This window comes from Herpailurus yagouaroundi, unplaced genomic scaffold, assembly GCF_014898765.1.
Source record: "Herpailurus yagouaroundi ecotype Mexico unplaced genomic scaffold, PumYag 29, whole genome shotgun sequence".
Classification (NCBI taxonomy): Eukaryota; Metazoa; Chordata; class Mammalia; order Carnivora; family Felidae; genus Herpailurus; species Herpailurus yagouaroundi.
This window is the reverse complement of record NW_024412377.1, coordinates 117,348,177-117,362,169: the sequence shown is the minus strand read 5'-3', so window position 1 is coordinate 117,362,169 and position 13,993 is coordinate 117,348,177. Positions and strand designations below refer to the sequence as shown.

At 39.1% G+C, this 13,993-nt stretch overlaps 1 long non-coding RNA gene across 1 annotated transcript in view; it reads right to left on the bottom strand.

The window, feature by feature from the left end:
- The window catches only part of LOC121016053 (uncharacterized), a 35,188-nt gene that overhangs the window by 2,635 nt on the left and 18,560 nt on the right, over positions 1-13,993 (bottom strand). Inside the window, exon 3 of the long non-coding RNA XR_005784083.1 lies at positions 4,999-5,066. This is a non-coding gene — a long non-coding RNA (uncharacterized LOC121016053). The remainder of the gene's footprint in view (positions 1-4,998; positions 5,067-13,993) is intronic.

The window sequence follows — 13,993 nt, the reverse complement described above, 5'->3', positions numbered from 1 at the left end:
AGAAAGAAAGAAAGAAAGAAAGAAAGAAAGAAAGAAAGAAAGAAAGAAAGAAAGAAAAAGAGAAAGAAAGAAAGAAAGAAGAAAAAATAAATAACCTAAAATCATGGAACGTTGTGGTAGAGTCTGTCATTTACTAGCTGTATCATTTTGGGCAAGTTACACAGATGCCTGAGTTTCCTTACCTAAAAATGAGGGTGTTAATATCCAGTTACGGAATCAATAAGTCACAGGGATGAAAGGCACAGCATAGGGAATATAGTCAATGGTATTGCGGTAGGATTGTATGGTGACAGATGGCAGCTACACTTGTGAGCACAGCATAATTTATACACTTGTTGAATCATTATGTTGTACACCTGACACTAATGTAACACTGTGAGTCAGCTATACTCAAAATAAAAAGTGAACATGTTCATTTTACCTAACTCATTGGGTTGTGGTAAAGATTAAATGAATGTATGTGTGATATGTATAGATTGTGTAGAACAATGGCCGGCACCTAACTGTTGTATGTTTGTTAAATACATAAAATAAAAACTGGGGGAAAAAAACAGTATCAGGGCAACAAACCTAGAGAACATTCTTGCGAATTTTAAAGCAAGAAAGGAACAATTAGTGATAGATCTATGGATGGCAGTGATAGCCCCAACATAGAAAAAGCCTAACCCCTAGGCTTGGGAGTAAGATCACCAAACTGTATGACTAGACTCTAATACCCCATACCTGTGTAACTTTGGGCAATTGACTTAGCTTCCCTAAGTCTTGATTTTTCTCAACCATCAAAAAGTGGTGATAATATTAGGTACATCATAAGGTTTCTGTGAGCAGTAACCTTCAATAATAGATAGGCAGGATCATCCCGGGTACAATGGTTTGTTGAACACTAAGTGGAATTTTGGGGGGGCACCTGCAATTTGTTTTATTTTTTAAACGACCAAATATACTATATAAGGTGTCCAGATGGTCACGATGGAAAAGAAATTCGGTTTCAGTTTGCAAACACAGTAGAGGAAGGAAATCTATGCAGATATCTCTCTGGAAGTTAACGTGCAGACACCCACTTTTCCATCACTGCAGGTGTGGCATTTGGGAATTCATGGCAACAGTGGAAAGCACTGCCTGAGGAATTAGGGGATCCAACTCCTGTCCCAGTTTTATCCTAAATTTGCCATGTGACCTTAAATAAGCCACTTTTCTGCTTCTCTCTTAAATTATCTCCTGTCTAAAACGAGGTGGTTGAGGGGCACCTGGGTGGCTCAGTCGGTTAAGGGTTCAACTCTTGCTTTCAGATCAGGTCATTATCTCATGGTTCCTGGCATCCAGCCCCAGGTCCGTCACTGTGCTGACAGCATGGAGCCTGCTTGGAATTCTCTCTCTCCCTCTCTCTCTGCTCCTGTTTGTGAGCACACGTGTTTTCTCTCTGTCTCACAATAAATAAATAAACTTTAGGGGCCCATGGGTGGATCAGTTGGTTAGGTGTCCAACTTCGGCTCAGGTCATGATCTTGTAGTTCGTGGGTTTAAGCCCCACATTGTATCCTCTTGTCTTTCTCTTTCATTCTGCCCCCCACTCTCTCTCTCAAAAATAAATAAATATTTTTAAAAATTCATGGTAAAATATAACAGGTATTTAAAAAAAATAATAAATAAATAAACTTTAAAAAATAAAAAATAAAGTGGGGTGGTTGACTAACAGACAACCTCAAAGATCTCTTTTTCTCTCTTATTCCTATGGAGTAAAGAGGTATGTGCTATTTTTAGAATCCAGGACATCAAGGTTTTACGGATAAGAGGTGTTACATTTTACAGAGCAGTATGCAACTTTGGTAAAGATTGCCAATTGTAAAATCTGTTACATTGGCTCCATCTTTTCTCCCTATGGGAGAGAAATTATCATACAAAATAATCAAGATTTGGTGGAGAAATTCCTGGAAAATATGGATGGTGTTGTAAGTTTCTACTTCAAAAAAAATATTTTACCCAGGTATTTGTAGTTGGAATCCATGTATTTAGCTTAAACACTCCCTTGTCTGTAAAATAAAATGAATTACCACCCTTAACATTGTATCTGGCCTTAAGCAGAGGGGAAGAACATTCTTGGTCAGCAGTACAGTAGAATTAGAGAATGCTTGCCTTATTTAGTCATGGTCTGGCTAAGTCATTCCGACTGATATTGTTTGGAATGAAAACTTGACCAGATGTTCACTTAAATGAACTGGAGATTAATTATCAGTCCTACCATATTATCTTGGAGGGTGGGTATAATCATCTCCAAAGAATTTCCTGGAGCCGGACACAAAAGTTGCCAATTGTAATCACAGCAAACACTTTTAAAATACACACAATGTACCAGGCATCCCTCTAAAGGCCTCACATGTATTAATTCATCCAGTCACACACTCCTCCTTGGAGGAAGGTACTATTGTTATCCTTATTTCATGAATGACGTCATGGGTCTTGAAGAAGTAAGGGACTCACCTGTGGTCACTGTTGACTAAGTGGTAAGGGCAGAATTTGAATCCAGGAACACTGACCCATAGGTCTTCACTTTTAAAACTATGCTATACTCATTGCTTATATAATAATTATATAAAGTATGATCTTATTAGTTTATGTTAATTGTATAAATCAGTCCTTTGTTTTTGACTTAGGTGTTATTAAAACTTGAATCTATTAGGCTCTTCTCTAATCTGTCAATGAGTAAAGATGAATTTGAACTTTTGTGAGTAGGAAAAAAAACACAGAGCCCAATCCAAAGAAGGAAGAATGCTAAATTTTGGAGAAAACATTTATACACCTGATTAAAAATCTCTTGGGTTACCAAATCAACATATCTGCTGCTTATTCATCTCTTAAAATAATTTGAGGAATGTAAGAGTAACTGAAATTTAGATCTCTACTCGTCTGCATTAGATATCTGGAATGTTTTGTTGTTATGATCAAAGCCAGGCAGATAATGCTGATTGAGGCTTCTTGGTTAACCTTAGGAAGAAGCAATAAGAACTATTGAATTCTCATTTACAATGGAATCTCAAATATTTCTTTGTTGTTGGGGTTTGTTAAAATTACTATACTGGTTGACACTGACATTCTTCTAAGCTTAACTTACTGTCTGAAAGCTCCCTTATCTTTTGTCAGCATATACTCTCCAACAATATAAAGAAAGCATAACATTTATGCTATCCATTTAGGTTTTGAAATAACAGAGTGGTTTCAAAACGATGTTGGTTCTGGATGGGAAGATTGTGGATGGATCTTTTCAAATCAGGGACTGAGAACTCATAATATATTTGAGTAGCATAATTTCATCTCAGACTCAATCCTCCATTTTTTTTTTCCTCTTAAGGATTGTGTTAAAGATATTTTTAATACAGCCTATTTTTTTTTAAATTCCTCTCTCTGTGAAGATTTTCAGTCCATTTGCATGCAACACAAGCTCTCATTTATATAATTAGGATCCCAGAAACTTGCAGCAGTTGGCTGTGACATCTGCATAGATGCAATTTTGTGAGTTCAAGCATTGCAATATGACATGTGAATTAAAAGCTTGGGATAAGAAAGGGAGGCAGCTTTGACACAAGTATAAATATTGTGCTAATCACAAGCCACGAAACAAGTTAGAACTCAGATTAAGACTTTGATTAGCTAAGATATTGTCTATCCTAATAATAAAAGAAACCAGCTTAGTCGTGCCTCCTACTAAAAATAGAATTTCTCTAGTAGGGAATCTGTGTCCTGTCACCTAAATTGTTTGTCCTTTTAAGGAGGTTTTTCTTTTCCTACTATTAAAAAATATACATGATCAATGAATAAAGCATAGAAAAGTAGAAAGATTACCTAGCGTCTCTACATTATCACCCTTATACTGTTATTTAAATGTTGGCACACATCTACTTAGTTATAATTATGCATAGAAGTGCTGCATCCTTCATTTTGAAAGCCGAACATAAAACTGTCTGTATTTTCTTTGTATCTTTTCTTTATGGAACCAGAGCTTTTACAGGTTTTTATAATAGTGTTCTGAGTGGGTGCTCTATAGTTAACTACATATTTCTAGATGCCTGAACAACTAATATGTTTCCCACTTTTCTATTCTAATAAATAATTGTTTGGTGTTCATCTTCATGTCTAAACATTTTCCTTTTTAGGATTATTTCTTTGTGTTAGAGTCCCTCAAGTGGACTCACTACTCAAAAATGTTGTATTCTGAAGTTTATGGCAGATAAACATATTTTATCAGCTTATACTAACTTCTTGCAATAAACTCATCTATGGTACACTGTTAATTGGTTTACCTCATTCCAAAAATGAACTTTGGAAAGCAGAAAGGCACTGTTCCCCAAAGGAATTCTGTGTTTTTCCAGTGCTATAAACAAAGTTTCTGTATTTTCCTTATGTGACTTTATCTTTCTGCTATGGCACATGTTTCTGCCAGGAACCTAAGTCCTTGAGTTTATTCACTGGAAGGTTCTGCCTTTGACTACTGGCTCTTTCCACCTAGATGAATTCCCTTTTGTGACCCCAGTCTTCTGCCTCTCTCCCAGCAAGAGCGGATACTGTGGAGGCACCTGGGGGGTTCAGTTGCTTGAGCGTCCGACTCTTGGTTTTGGCTCAGGTCGTGATCTCATGAATTGTGGGATTGAGCCCCACGTGGGGCTTCATGCTGACAGCAGAGAGCCTGTTTGGGATTCTCTCTCTCCCTCTCTCTCTGCCCCTCACCTGCTCGCACACATGCGCTTGCTCTCTCCTCTCTTCCTCTCTCTAAAAATAAATAAACTTAAAAAAAAATAGAGAGTGGATACTGTGGTTATTTCCCCATGTCCCGTCTAGTTGTTCCATACGTCAATACTTTGGAAAATTGACCCTACCACAGCTGTGGCAGTGGTCTCTGATTTCATGTGATTGACCCTTCATTTGCCCACCACTCCAATGAAATTGCTCTGGCCATGTCACCAATGTCCTTTTTGTTTAAATCCATTAATCAATTCTTAGCCCTCACCTTCTTGATCTCTCAGCAGCAGTTAGCACACTTTCTCACTTGGCTTCCAGGACCTAGTCAATCAGGATCTAATCAAGAAAACAAAAACTCTTCTTAGTATTTTAACAAAGGGAATTTAATTCAGGGCCTTGATGACACAGGTGACAAAACATGAAAAGCCAAACAGGAGATACTGAGGAAACCAGAGATTGGCAACAGCAGAAATTCAGTACCAACCTAGGCTGGAGGAACAAAGAGGAGAGAAGGTGCCCATGGGCTTCCGGCTAATGGAGGACTTGTCTAGCAGAAGCCACAACCCAAGAAGAGATACAGTCACAACCAGAGACACCACCCCAGAGAAGGAGAGAAAGCCCTTGATTTCTCCTTTTCTCCCTCACTGCAATTTTCCATCAATCCCCTTCAATAGCTAATCCCACTTAGAAACCAACATTAGAATCCTGGAAAAGCAGGTTGTCCTGGTCCATTCCACTGCCACACAGTCAAGTGGAGGAAAAATGAGGGATGGATTGAGAATCTACAGGGCCAAGTCTGGCGTAACAGACTTGCTATATCCCCTATTTGCCAGTCACTCCTTCCTTGGCTTTCTACTGGCCTACTCTTCTCCATGTACTTTTAATATACAACAGCTTTGATGCGTACTCTTTATTTCCTCTTTTCTTCTAGTTGTCCATGAAGCTTAACACACTTCCTCAACCCTAAATCGCTCTAAATTGTTTAAAACAACAATTTATTGTCACCTCTTATGATTCTGTGTGTTGACTGGGCTCAGTTGGCCAATTCTCTCTTGGAATCCATGATGAATTTTATGGTGAACATTGCGATATGTCAATGAGATCTTATTTTAGGAATGAAGGACATACTATGTCAGTTGCTGGGAGCATGGCTGACAACCCTCAGCTGTTCGTGTCATTCAGGGAATGCCTCTGAGCATCACCTCATCTAAGTTCTCTTACTCTTCCCAAGGTAGCCCATATCTGATGAATATGTGAATATAAAGGCCAACACTTTCATCCCAACTTGGGATATATATGGAATTGTCCCAGCCTCAGAACTCCCTAAAGGAGTCAGTTCTTCTGACTTCAGACTTCTGATGAGATTGTCTAGAAGTTTGATTTCTCCTTTTGTCGATCCTGCTTCCTATGCTTCCCTTCCCTTCAACAGGCATGCATACCCAAAGCACTCTCTAGTGAACCTCCTCTGTCTCAGAATCTGCTTCCTGGGGAACTCAGCCTACAACATGGTTGCACTCAGACAATGGCTGAGGTTGGAGTCATCTAACGGATTGATTGGGCTGGACACTAAATGGCTCACTCACAATGCTGACAGTTGTCACTATCAATCAGGACTATCAGTTGGAATGTCTACACATAGTCTCTCCACCTGGCTTGGGTTTCTCTCAGCATAGTGGCTGGGTTCCAGATGGGAGCATTCCAAACATAAGTGTTGAAGAGACCTGGGCATATTGTCACTTCTCAGAACGTCGCTTTTTTTTGGTCAAGCAAACAACAAAAATGCAGAGAGTGGAGTGTTAGACACCCCTCGTAATATGAGGGAAAATATTTCCCTACAAAGAAGAAAGAAAGGAATGGAGGCTTTCTGCCACATTTTCTCCTTTCTTTACCACTCCATTAAAACCGCTCCCATTTGGGGTACCTGGGTGGCTCAGTCAATTAAGTGTCCAGCTCTTGATTCTGGCTCAGGTCATGATCTCACGGTCATGATCTCATGGTTGTGAGGTCAAGCCCCAAGTCAAGCCCTCCATACTGGGTGTGGAACCTGCTTAGGATTCTCTCTCTCTTTCTCTCTCTCTCTCCCTCTGCCCCTCCCCTGTTCACATGCACAAGTGCACTTTCTCTCTCTCAAAACAAAAAACGAATTAAAAATAATAAAATAGGGGGCCTGGGTGGCTCAGTCAGTTAAGCTTCCAACTTCGGTTGGGGTCAGGATCTCACGGTTTGTGAGTTCAAGCCCCACATTGGGCTCCCTTCTGTCAGCGCAGAGCCACTTCAGGTCCTCTGTCTCCCTCTCTCTCTGCCCCTCCCCTGTGCTCTTGTTCTCTCTCAAAAATAAACAAACACTAAAAAAATAAAAACATAAATAAAAATAAAAAATAAACTGCTCCTGTTTTAATCCCCAGTGATCTTCATATGGTAAATCCCATGATCTATTCTCAGTTGTAATCTCACTTGACCTCTCCTCAGTATCTCTCATTTCTTTGATGATCTCATAATATCTATTAACTGATGGCTTCACAGTTTATATTCTAGCTCAGTACTATCTTGCAAACTGTGACTCCTATTTCCAACTGCCGTCTCATCATCTCAAACTGATGTGTCAAAACTGAATTTCTGATCTTCCACTGAAATACTACTCTTTCCCAAACTTTTTCATCACTGTGAACACCATTCTTACAGTTACTGAGACCAAAAGGCTTAGAATCCCCCAACTCTTGTCTTTCTTTCATAGTTTATATATAACTCAATAAAAAATACTGTTTGTTCAACTTTCAAAACTTGTCCCAGGGGTGCTTGAGTGGTTCAGTCAGTTAATCATCTGACTCTTTATCTCAGCTCAGGTCTCCATCTGGGGTCCCCACACTGGGCTCCACCCTGGACAAGGAGCTGGCATAAAACCAAACCAAACCAAAACAAAACAAAACAAAACGTGTCCTGCATCTGACTACTTTGCACCAGCTCTTGTTACCACCCTATTCTGAGAATCTATCTTCTTTCACCTGGATTACTTCAACAGCCTCCTAACTGGACCCTTTATTTCAACTCTTGTCCCCTTATAGTCCATTCATCAGCTGGATGGTTCCTTTTAAAAACAAGTCAGATCATGAAATTTCTGAGGGGGAAAAAAAGCAAAACAAAACAAAACAAAACAAAACATTGGCTCCCCCTCTCATTCCACATAATAGTCAAGCCTTTTCAGGTGCTCATAAGATTTATATAATTGGTTCCATTATGTCTCTGACCTCATGTTGCATTTTTGCAACACTTTGGTTTCACTGCTATTCTTTGAATGTGCTATGCTTGCTCATGCCTTAGAGTCATTGCACTGGCTATTTGCTCTGCTTGGGGTGCTTTTTGTGAAGATAATCTGATAGATAACTCTCTCCTTTCCTTGAAGGTTTTATTCAAATGTTGTCTTCTTAATGAGTCCCGTGTTAACCATCTTGTTTAAAATCGAAACTATCTATTTCAAATTATAACAGCCCAATTACCCTTTCCTCTGCTTTATCTTTTTATTCCACAGCATTTATCACCTTTTAAACTAATATATAATTCACTTATTTATTGTGTAAATGTCTATCTCCCCTCCCCCACTAATATATGGATTTTTATTTTCTTTATTGCTGTATTCCAAATGCTTAGAACAATGCCTGACATGTAATAGGCACTCAAATATTTATTGAATGAATGAATAAGTGAATCATCATAAACCAGTCCTTTGCCATCAGTTCATGGAATTCACCCAGAGGAGAGTTTAGACTGGGAAAGTGCTTGTGATTCAGTTAAGGTCAATGAGAAGAAAATCTTTGTTGAGTAATTTTGGAAGTTGCTCACTCTTCTGAGAGAGCTTCTAAAAAACATCTTTTCTCACCCTCTGGATGATATGGCATGAGGATATGAAATCTGGAGCTGCTGCAGCCATCCTGTACTGAGGCAAGCCTTCTTCCAAATAAAGTGTCAGTGTGTAAGGCAGAGGAGAGCGATGAAAGATGGGTCCTTGATGACACTGCTGAGTTGTGGAGTGAAATCAATTCTGAAGCCTTTGCTAACTCTGAATCTTCTAGTTATGACAGGCAATACATCTCCTTCGTTAGTTAAGTCAATGTGAATTGCATTTTGATTACCTACAATATACAATACTCTCTGAGACACCCTTTAAGCAAGATTTTGTTTCTACAGTGCAAAGATACTTCTAGGGTTGTCTAGGATGATCTCTTCAAAAGTCTTACATTTGTTTTCTGAGTTCTCCATAATGTTCTATGTTGCCATAAACTGATTCAAACATATCCCATCCATCAGGTTTTCTTGGATTATGAATGTTTTTGAAAAGATTAGATCTTTCAGGGTTTTTTAAATTTATTTAAAATTTATTTATTTATTTATTTGTTTATTTATAATGTTAATTATTTTTGAGAGAGACAGAGACAGAGTGTGAGCAGGGGAGGGGCAGAGAGAGAGGGCAGACAGAATCCAAAGCAGGCTCTAGGCTCTGAGCTGTCAGCATAGAGCCCGACACAGGGCTCAAACTCATGAACTGCGAGATCGTGACCTGAGCCAAAGTCAGACACTTAACTGACTGAGCCACCCAGGTGTCCCTAGTTTTTTATTTACTGTTTACTATTTACTTACTCATCAAATAATATCTATTTCTATGTTCCTAACTGATGGTAGTCTTGGATACGTCCACTGCTGAGTTCTGATTATTTGAATCTATTTCTGCTCCAAGTATCAGTAAATGGTACGGCCCCTATTACTTTTCTTCCCCTCTCCCCTTATGACTTTTCTGACCTTATTTCTTACAACTCTCCCACTCGCTCACTCTGTTCTATCCCAGCTGGCCTCCTTGCTGCTCTTCCAAAGCATCAAGCACTCTCTGCTATCTCAGGACAGTGGAACTGGACATTCACAGTAAAGCATTCTTTTCATAGTTGTATTCCTGGCTTCCTACCTCAACTTCTTTGCATTTGAATTCAAGCCTTTTCAAATATAGTTGTAATGGTTAATTTTCCAGGTCCATTTCACTGGGCTAAGGGATGCCTAGATGGCTGCTAATACATTATTTCTGGGTGTGTCTGTGAGCCTGTTTTTAGGCAAGATTTCAATCACTAGACCAAATAAATGTGAGTGAGCCAAATCCATCCATTAAGGGTCTGGATAAAATAAAAGGTAGAGAAAGAGTAAATTTGATGCTTGACCTGGAACATCTATCTTTCCTTGCCCTTGGACATAGACACTCATGCGTCTCAGGCCTTTGGACTCAGATCAGGAGCCACACCACTGAGTTCCCTGGTTGTAAGGCCTTCAAGCTTGGATCGGAAGCATACCACCAGCTTTCCTGGACCTCCAGCTTGCAGGCAGCAGATTGTGAGACTTGTTCACCTCCAGAATGGCGTGAAACAAACTCTCATAATAAATCCCTATCTATCTATCTATCTATCTATCTATCTATCTATCTATCTATCTATCAGCTATCTCTTCTCGGTTCTGTTTCCCTGGTAAGCCCTGACTAATATGATCACTTCCTTAGGGAGGCCTTCTCTGACCTTCCCATTTAAAATTATACCTTTCCCTCTTCACTCATTCCCTACCCCTATTCCTGTGTTTATTTTACTGCACAATACTAAGAGCCTTTCTCATGTGATTTTAATGTATTTACTTATTCTATGTGTATCTCCCTCAGGACGTACAGATCTTGCCTATTTTTTTTTTTTTGTTACTATAGCCCCAGTGCCTTAAAAAGTGCCAGACACGTGTGTAGGGATCCAATAAATGTTGCATTTATTAAGTGATGAATGAATGAATTTACACAGGAGAGTATAGCTAGACATAGCCACCTTTACAGTGAGGTCATTCTGCCTGCCTTTTGTAGTGATGTTCTACAAAGTATGTTATCACTGATAGTGATTCTCAGTAAATGCCTCACCATGTTGAATAGCTGTTGAATAGCTTCTTGCAAATAGAATCTCACATCCCAAAAAGCAGAAAATGCGTGCATTTTACACTGCACACTTCAGATGAATCACAAGGAGGAACAGAGTCACACATAACCATTGATGTCCTTGGGTAGAATTAGAAGTTTACTGAGAACTAATGTGACTCTCTTACATGTTCTCAGCTCTCAGAAGTCACCTATTTCCCTTGAGACTAGAGCTATATTTCCTGGAGAAGCCAATCTCCCTATCCACATCTCCATTCTGACATAGTTTTCAGTAGCCATGAAACACCTTCCTGGGCTAATTTTACCATGAAATACAGTATATGTCCCAAACTCAAATCTGAGTCAAGTCTGTGTATGTCTTTGAATTCTCCAAGTCAACAAACAAAATAACAGAAACATCATACCTCTTAATTAACTTAATATATGACTCAAAAAAGAAAGAAACCATCGTTTGGAAGAGGGTTCTAAATAGTTTCTTGCAGAGTTGGATGATAGAACCTCTTCTTTTTATACTGTCTTTTTTCTTTTTTCCCATCTGAAAAAAACCTGATTCCAGGGAAAAGGCCTTGGAGACTTTCAGAATAAAGGGCACCCTGAACAGGAATGTAAGTACAGTCTGAGATCAGAAAAGAAACATCTGGACAATAAGCTGATGATAAGCACACATGGAATGTAGATAATAAGACGGATGGAAAACAGTCTTGTTGCTTCTCTCTGAATCACTCTTCCACTCCCATAGAGTGAACCACAGATGGATGTCTGGGAGTCCAATGTGTTTAACTTCTCTTACATGTTCTATCCAGTGCGCAGTCTCTGCTTCATCAAGTTTAATAGTCAAGGCCATGGTCAGGGTGATTATCATTTCTGCTCTATCCTGGGAGAATGGTACTAGCTCCTTTATAGACCTTCTCAAGAGTGGAATCAGGATTCAGGGCATACAAGGTAAACATATCTTTCTATGACTCACATTGAGTGTGTCTCTCATAAATATTAGTAGTATTTTTTAATAGTAAGGTAAGACTTCTTCCTAGTGATAAGCAAAAAAAAAAAAAAAAAAAAAAGAATGAATGAATATAGAGGTACAGTGAAGTATCTTGCCAAGATAGATTGACACAAGGCACTTATTTGTCAGTGGTGTATTAAGGTTGTTTAGGTATAAAGAGGAGGCAGATCTAAAAAGGTAGGTGCTCAAAACAACAAAACAAGACGAAACAAACAAAAGAAAAACAACCCAGATTTGTTGAATCAATAAGTGAACCAATGATTTGTATTCAAACCCCAATTTAGCAAATGTTTGATTTGTGTCCAGTTTTTAATCTCTTCTCCCCTCCCTCTACTTTCTTCAGCTACAAAATGGTAGTAAGTAGGATTGCATAAAATAATGTCCATAAAGTCCTTAGAACAGCACAAGCACAGGGGGTGCCTGGGTGGCTCAGTCAGTTGAGCAACCGACTTTAGCTCAGGTCATGATCTCACAGTTTGTGAGTTCGAGCCTTACACCAGGCTCTGTGCTGACAGCTCAGAGCCTGGAGCCTGGTTTGGATTCTGTGTCTCCCTCTCTTTCTGCCTCTCCCCCACTTGTACTCTGTCTCTCTGTCTCTCTGTCTCTCTCTCTCTGTCTCTCTCTCTTTCAAAAATAAATAAAATGTAAAAAAAAAAAAAAAAAGAACAGCACAAGCACAGAGTAACTGCTCAATAAATAGGATCTATTTCTACTATTCTACTTGACAGCTTCACAGTCCTGAATAAATTGCTGAAGGATGTGAAGGGAGAGACCACACAAAAGAAGTGTTGGAAGAACTACTGAGGATGCTGATGGTGGTTTCACAGTGGTCCAGTTCCACTGTTCCTTGCTTTTGCTTATTTGCAGGTCTGCCAAAGGATCCAGAAACTTTCCTGCTAGCTGAATATATGAGTAGTTCTACCCAGGACACAGAGTTACATAAATACTTATCTAGGTGGTCACACGCTTTTCATATTCTTCTGTGAGGACCCTTAGAACTATACAGAGATTACGTGAAGGCAAGCTTGCACCATAGCTTTGCTTTTATATACTTGATGTATCAAGGACCCACATAAGATTTTATTTATTGCAGCTTCCCTAAAAGTGTTGACAACATGTTGACTTGGAATATGAAGCCTAAAGTCTCAAGAGTGAGACACAAATGAAAGAAACAAACACAAAATAAGGAACCGCAAGTGTAAATAGGGATGAAGATTAGGTTTTCTATTGCTGGGAATTCTGACTATTAAATTTATGGTGAATTATTTTGGGGGGCAAAAGGGCATCACCAAATGTAGAAATGGCTGGGTGACTGAACTTGAATCTTTTCTACAGAAAGACTCACAGATGACTATATTTTTTGCAAGAATCCTAGTAAAATGAATTGCAACACTGAATCTAAAATAGCTAATTTTGGGGACACCTGGGTGACTCAGTCAGTTGAGCATCCGACTTCAGCTCAGATCATTATCTCATGGCTCATGACTTTGAGCCCTGCATCGGGCTCGCTGCTGTCAGAGCAGAGCCTGCTTCAGATCTTCTGTCTCCCTCTCTCTCTGCCCCTCCTCCACTTAAGCTCTCTGTCTCAAATAATAATAATAATAATAATAATAATAATAATAATAATAATAATAAAATTAAAGAATAGCTGAGATTTAAAATAAATAAATAAATAAATAAATAAATAAATAAATAAATAAATTGGCTAATTTCGTTTTTAAAAAGAAAAAAAATTCCTGCTGTGCGAGCAATGGAAATGCTAAGACAAATAGTTTAGTGGAAATAGAAGGTCTTTCTTCATTTTTCTAAGTTTGGAAGCAGTTTTGAACGGAATTATTAACTTGTGTGTAACTGACCAGAATGTGGTTTGCTTGCTGAGTTCTTTTAGTTCCTTGGTTTTAGGTGACTTCGTGGTAAGTCTCGAGTCTTTCCTATGGTTTGTAACCAAACCAAACAAGAGTTCATCCACACAATGTGCAGCAAGCCAATAAAAACTAATATCCAACTTTTACAGGGAAGAAAGATAGGCTGTTTATTAGTGTGGCAGCACCCAGGAGAAAGGGGAGCTAAAGTTCAAAATCCCAAACTCCCTGAGGGCTTACAAGCAGGGGTTTTTTAAAAAGTGAAAACTCAGGGTAAAGGTCTCAGGGTCTTAGATCATAGTGGTTGATTAGGGACTAGGTCAGCCGTAAGTCCTTTCTTGATCATCGTGTCCCTTGTGGCAACTCCCTGTCTAGTTTCAGAGTGATTGTAGTGACGTGATCGTTCTGCTGCAGGAGCCTGGAACATAAAACATTCCTGGCAGACTGTATTATCAGG